The following is a 6,032-nucleotide window of genomic DNA, read 5'->3' on the forward strand; positions in this document are numbered from 1 at the left end:
AAACTGGGTGTTTATAGCAGCAGTGGCAAAGAGACACCAAGATGAATTCAGTAAGGACTAGGCTGGCCGTGGGCCCTTGGCATCTTCAAGGCTTTTTTTCTTCCAGCCCTTGATGGGGTTGGGGGGGGGTGTGTTTACTGTCTTCATAGCGACCTTCACTTTCATCACATTCAAAGTAGAACCATGTTAAAGTCTGAAAGGATTAATGAGGTAATATAACATGAGGTCACCCTCTCATTAAACAAAGGGCTAAGCTGCTCTAATACCAAGTTTGACATGCACCTGTTTCACCAATTTCCATCTGTGTCTGTGGAAGCCAGTGCCGGGCAGTACTTAGACTCTGAGTACAAACTTGTGTCATGAGATCTCTTTACCCTGAGCTGACCTCGAGAGCCAAACAGGGTACACCATCTGCAGTCAGAAGCTAGCTGAGATAAGTATGGCCACAGCACATTGGGCAGACAGCAGCCTCTGCTGCTCCTAAGTTGGCAGGCAGAAAGAGACCATTTTCAACCTCTATTCTAACTCACTGACCTAGATTTTTCTTGTGTTCATTAAATGTCACGTTCCGTAGATCAAATGGTGAATCCTGTGTCCTTGAATGAATCCAGAGTGGAACTGTGGAGCAACTAAAATCATTTTATATTTCCACAGATCCTCGGCCAGCTTCCGTCCGCTCCACCATCCCTCAGTCCCATCAAATTAAACTGAATTCAGTAATGGCACAGAGCTTTGGCAACAAGAATACCAGCTTTAAGGGAGATTTCTAAATGAGTAAGTCTGTAAGAATGGAATGAATAGATTCATCTAATTGGGCCAAAGTACATAATTTATCTAGCTTGGTTTGCTCCTCACTGACTAGACATTTTGTGGCCTCATTCGCCAAGCATTGGAAAGTCACTGGCCCAGGAAAACCAGTAGAGTAGCCCCTGGTACTCTGTTTTATTTGTTGTTTTTTTTATTAAAGGCTTGAAAAAAAAATACTTGTGGCACTACTCTATCTGTGTATGTGGGCAAAAACTGGATGGATTCAAGTATATGATGCTACGAAGGAATGCTGCTGGGAAGCCACAGACTGGATGCTGGGGAGTTTTCGTACCCAATATCCATGATCAGGATAAAGAAAACTTACAAGGTGGTCATTTGACTCATTGTGAGTCCTTACTTACAGCATCTGATCCAAGAGAGACTTGGGATAAAATGGCCATCTGTGGTGCCTATTAGCAATGCGAAGCACCTGTGGGCCCCCTGGCTCACTCACTTGGTACCTGAGGCTCTTCTCAGTTCTTCCCATCATGCACTCTAACCTAAGCTTCTCCAGCTCAAGGGCTTCCTTTCCCAGCATCTCATTCCCATATAACCCTGCCCTTTTGGCCGGCCATGCGCTTTCTTGGCCCCTTCTCTCTTGTCTCCTGTCTTGAGCATTCTCTCTCTTCCTCTCCTTCCCTCCCTCTTTTCTCCTCTTCTATTTCTCTCTTACTCTCCCCCTAACCCTGTCTCCCCTCGTGGTCCTGTTTGCTCTACTGGCCATACTTGTTTTATTACTTTCTCTCCCTGCTGTGGACTCTTCCAGATGCTTCTGGCTCCTGCTCATATCAACAATAAAAGTCTTCTCCTTAACTTTGTTTTGGAGCAGTCATGCCTTCACTTTATACACACAGGTTTTTTTTTTTTTTTAATTCTGGTTCAGTTCATACGTTTAGTTTGCTAATTTTATCTTTGGGTTTTTTGTTGTTGTTATTGTTGTTGTTGTTGGATTGCTTTTTCCCCTTATGGATGTCTTTTCTTTTTCTTTTCCCCCATTTTGTTGTTGTTTGGTGCATACACTGAGTTAAGATGAATTTTATGGGGAAAAAAGATCGGTTACTGCCTATAAAGAATATACAGAGAAAGAGAGAGAGGGGGAGGGGAAGAGAGAGAGAGAGAGAGAGAGAGAGAGAGAGAGAGAGAGAGAGAGAGAGATCTCAAAGATCAAAACTAAGGCATTAAAACAAAATGAAAGAGAATTTCTGGAAAGGCACATAAAAAGTAGGCTTTACGTATCTTGTAGCATTTTGATGTTTGTGCATTGGAGACAAAAAGTGGCTGAGGATAACTGAGTTTTCCACCATGTTATAAAAGTTTGTAGAGCACAAAGCAAACCTCTGAAGACTGGCACAAACAAACGAACTGCAAAAATTTAATAAAGAAGAAAGGAATTACCCTTGGTGATTCTAAGCTCCGTGTCTTACTGCAAGACCTTGGAAGGTACTTGAGGAAACAGTCTATCAATTTTCAGCCTTGACAAAAAAATCCTGAGTTGCAACTCCAACAGCTTCCAGAGCTCAGATGGCAAAAACTAATCTTATTCCTTCCTGGGCTGCATCAACATGCCAGGAAGACAATGGAGGGTAAGGTTTTGATCAGCCAGGGCTTTAGCTACAGCTTTGATTCTTTTTTAAAATTTTTTATTAATTTATTCATATTACATCTCAATTGTTATCCCATCCCTTGTATCCTCCCATTCCTCCCTCCCTCCTATTTTCTCTTTACTCCCTTTCCCTATGACTGTGACTGAGGGGGATCTCCTCCCCCTGTATATGCTCATAGGGTATCAAGTCTCTTCTTGGTTGCCTGCTATCCTAGAAGAATGGATAAAGAAACTGTGGTACATTTACACTATGGAATACTATACAGCTTTGATTCTGATCTTGTGTTCCATGACATTCATATAAGCAAGTCAAAGCAAAAGGGCTTATTCCGGGGTTGTGCTCAAGAGGGCGCTACCAGAAACCAAAAGGGCAGCCAACTGAAGCGGGAAGGATGGGCATTGCTGTCAGGAATCTGCTTTGGGTCTTTCTTAGCAGCCACGGGGGAGGGAGGGAACCTAGCCTCTGCTTCTTCGTTTGGAAGACGTCAACTGGTTGCCACTTTATCAATAACAGTGAGGGAATGCCCTTGTTCCTTAAACATGTTTGAGCTAGAACAGGATGGGGTGCTCAGTGGGCCTCTCTCACCTCATGAAAACAACTGGATTCTGCAAGGGAACCATCAACTTATCTTCCCACATCCCACCTCAACCTTCATGTCAAAGTTTACAGTGGGCTGAAATAGTTGAGAAGAGTGGAAGTGCTATCTCAAAATGTGGGATAATGGAGTTCAGGAACCTCAGAACCTCAGGGATGCAAATGGTTCCTGGCTAAACACTTCTAGCCCCTCACAGAGGAGCAAAACTATAAATTCTCTTCATTTTAGATATTGGACCCCTGTCCCCAAAAACATAATCCAACCATGACACACATACTCACACAAGACTGGATTAGATTAGTAGTAACCCATATACCTTAGAAAGCCACTATGGTCACTTGCTTTAAAATGCTACCTGGTCCACGAAGATGAGTTTCTAGATGCGGAGTCCCTCAGCTATTACGGCCAAGGGTTCACTTAATCCCAGGTCTTCTGACTTCACCCCTGAGAATGATGATGGTCTTTTATGGAGTTTATATTTGTACTTTTCTGATACAAAGGGTTTGGTCAGTACTCTCCTTTCAGGGATATCTAGGTTATTTGATTCATAATTGTTGGCTAGCTTAAAATGTAAGACAAAGGAGAAACTACAAAGTTGTGGGAGTGCACATTTGCCAAATTCAGTTTTCCAAAAACGTATTTGTTCTTTTTTCCTATGTTGATTTCCTGTAGGATTTGTTGCCTCCTGGTTTATGGAACATGACACTTTTACCTGTGAGGATGTAATCCAGCCTGGACAAGTGAGATGTAAGAAGCATTTTCTAGATATATCTAGAGGGGAAGTGTCCAGATACTTCAGAGAAAGCTCCAAGAAGAGTCTTCATTCTGTCTCTCCACAGCAGAAATTCAAAAGTTATCCAGAACAGCATGGCTGCTTCTCTTTGTAAGTGAGATCCCCACCCGAAGGACATTTGAGCAAATCAAGAAGAACAAAACACAGCAAGTATGGGCTATGGGGAATGGAGGCTTGGAGACACTGGAGGATACACATATATGGAGCTATTACACTCTAATTTACAAATATAGCAGGCTCAATTTTCTGTCTGTCATAACATAAACATCTCCACAAGAGCCATCTGTACTTGGATTGAGTAAAAACGAATGCATGGTATGCATGGCTGGGTGGTTGAAGTTAAATAAGGCTTCACAGTCGGCATAAATCAACAAGGCATCCCAAGTGCATCTCCCATGCAGAAGTCATGAAAAGAGTGACACTGATGCTATGGGAGAGATTCGCATAAGGCATAAGTTATTCCTATGGTCACGGGTGGTAACCATAGGAAAGGAAGGTGGGTGAGGCAGTTCCACACATTCCCAAAGAGCAACACGAGAATCCCAGAGAAGTTAACTGGAGAGAAACAGCTCTCTAATGCAGAGTGAAATTTGAGTTTTGGCAATAATAGTACTGTCTGCCATATTTGAAATCAGGTATAAAGTATCTGAGATGCCAGGATCCCCTAGTTTAACAGAATAACTTTCTTCCAGAATAATTTTCTCAAAGTTGGACAAACAGCAGCAACATTGGGAATGTGTACAAAATGGATATTTCTTTTTCTGGCCCCAAGCTAGCCCTCCTAATTCAGACACTGGGGATGGGTCCCAGAAGACTGTGTTTTAGCAAGATTTGTGGCTAATTCTCTTGCCTGCTCTAATGTCACTATACCCTGTCTTCAGGGTTCTGGGTTGCTCTTAAACCTAGAACTATAGACTAAATGCCCACATTCCCAAATCCATACGTTGAAATCCTAACCCCTGGTTTGATAGAATTAGTATGTGAGGCCTGTGAAAAATAACAGCACCATGAGAGCTGGGGCCCCCGGAATGAGACTAGAGCTCTTGTAAACTTCAGAGAGATCGCTCACTAATTTCACTAGGTAAGGACAAGTTACTGCTACCTGTGAACCACCAGGAAACAGCCCACACTGCACACTCTGCTCACCGCTGCTGTGTCCTAGTTAGGCCCAGAGGGGGAGGAGTTAAGTGCTGTTGTTTATAAGCCATCTAATCTATGGAATTTTCTTGTGAAGCCTGAATAGACTAACACACTTGGTAGTCACACGTTTGAATTGGGACCAAATTACATTTTTATTTTCACTAACCTCTAGTTAAAGTTTGGTATTTCCATCATGAGCTTGGGTAGGGACCCAGACCACACAGCAACACATTCACCAACTGAATGGACAGGCATTCTCATGTCACATTTTAGGGGTGACAGATTTACTAAAACATCATCAATACTCATTGCTATCATGAAATTATGCTAACTATGTGGCCTGCTGCTAGCTTATCAATGTGTTCATTTGAAGCACTTTTGGATAAGATGGTGCAGTGTCTCAATAAGGAATAGTATTCTAGTGTAAAGTGGGAAACACTTTCAAGATCCACAAAAGGAGAGGTGGGGCAGTAGACAAGTACGGAGAAAGACAAGGCCGAACAGGTATGAGATTCCAGGTGGCTCCCCAGGGGGCAGACAGGAAACAGAAGCCTCATCAAAACAAAGACAGGCAGCCCAACTGAAAAGAAACTGAGGACAAGCCCATAAGGTCCCAGAGGCTCAAATCCAGTTGCAGAGACAGTGGCTTACCTGAGTCAGCAGGTGGAGGGGATTTCCCAGCTTAGTGGGCTGTGGCCAAGCGCCATTGTAAGGAGACCACTGTTAAAACTGAGATACCATGGAGGCCTGAGAACAGGGATTAGCCGGAAGTCAGGGAACCGAAATTCAACCTCCTTGAACCCAGAGAACAGAGTAAGCCCTGGGAGACAGCTGTAGATGGGGAAGGCAGAAGGCCTGGCTGGGGCAGTGTGTGTAGTAAAGGAGTCGATCATCAGGCCGTGTGACCTGAGATAATTCCGAAGTTTGAAAGCCTTGAACTCGAGGTCAGTAGGTGGACCAGTGTCTGCAATCAGCTTCCTGCTGTAAGATTCTCTGCTGTGGAGCGGAGAACACTGAAGCTCCAACCAATTCCTTAGGAGCCGAAGATGTCTCCCTCCAGCAGGATGAGTTAAAGTGGGAAAGCAGCCCTCAG

The 6,032-nt window shown here is 43.6% G+C and overlaps 1 long non-coding RNA gene across 1 annotated transcript; it reads left to right on the forward strand.

Annotated features, from left to right (window-relative positions):
* Window positions 1-656: 656 nt before the first annotated feature.
* On the forward strand, window positions 657-3,979 carry LOC311586504. The gene is made up of 3 exons (XR_014775544.1): window positions 657-774; window positions 3,679-3,753; window positions 3,846-3,979. It is a non-coding gene; the product is annotated as an uncharacterized lncRNA (long non-coding RNA).
* The last annotated feature ends 2,053 nt before the right edge of the window (window positions 3,980-6,032 follow it).

Source organism: Acomys minous (assembly GCF_964271855.1).
Source record: "Acomys minous genome assembly, chromosome: 2".
In the NCBI taxonomy this organism is placed as follows: Eukaryota; Metazoa; Chordata; class Mammalia; order Rodentia; family Muridae; genus Acomys; species Acomys minous.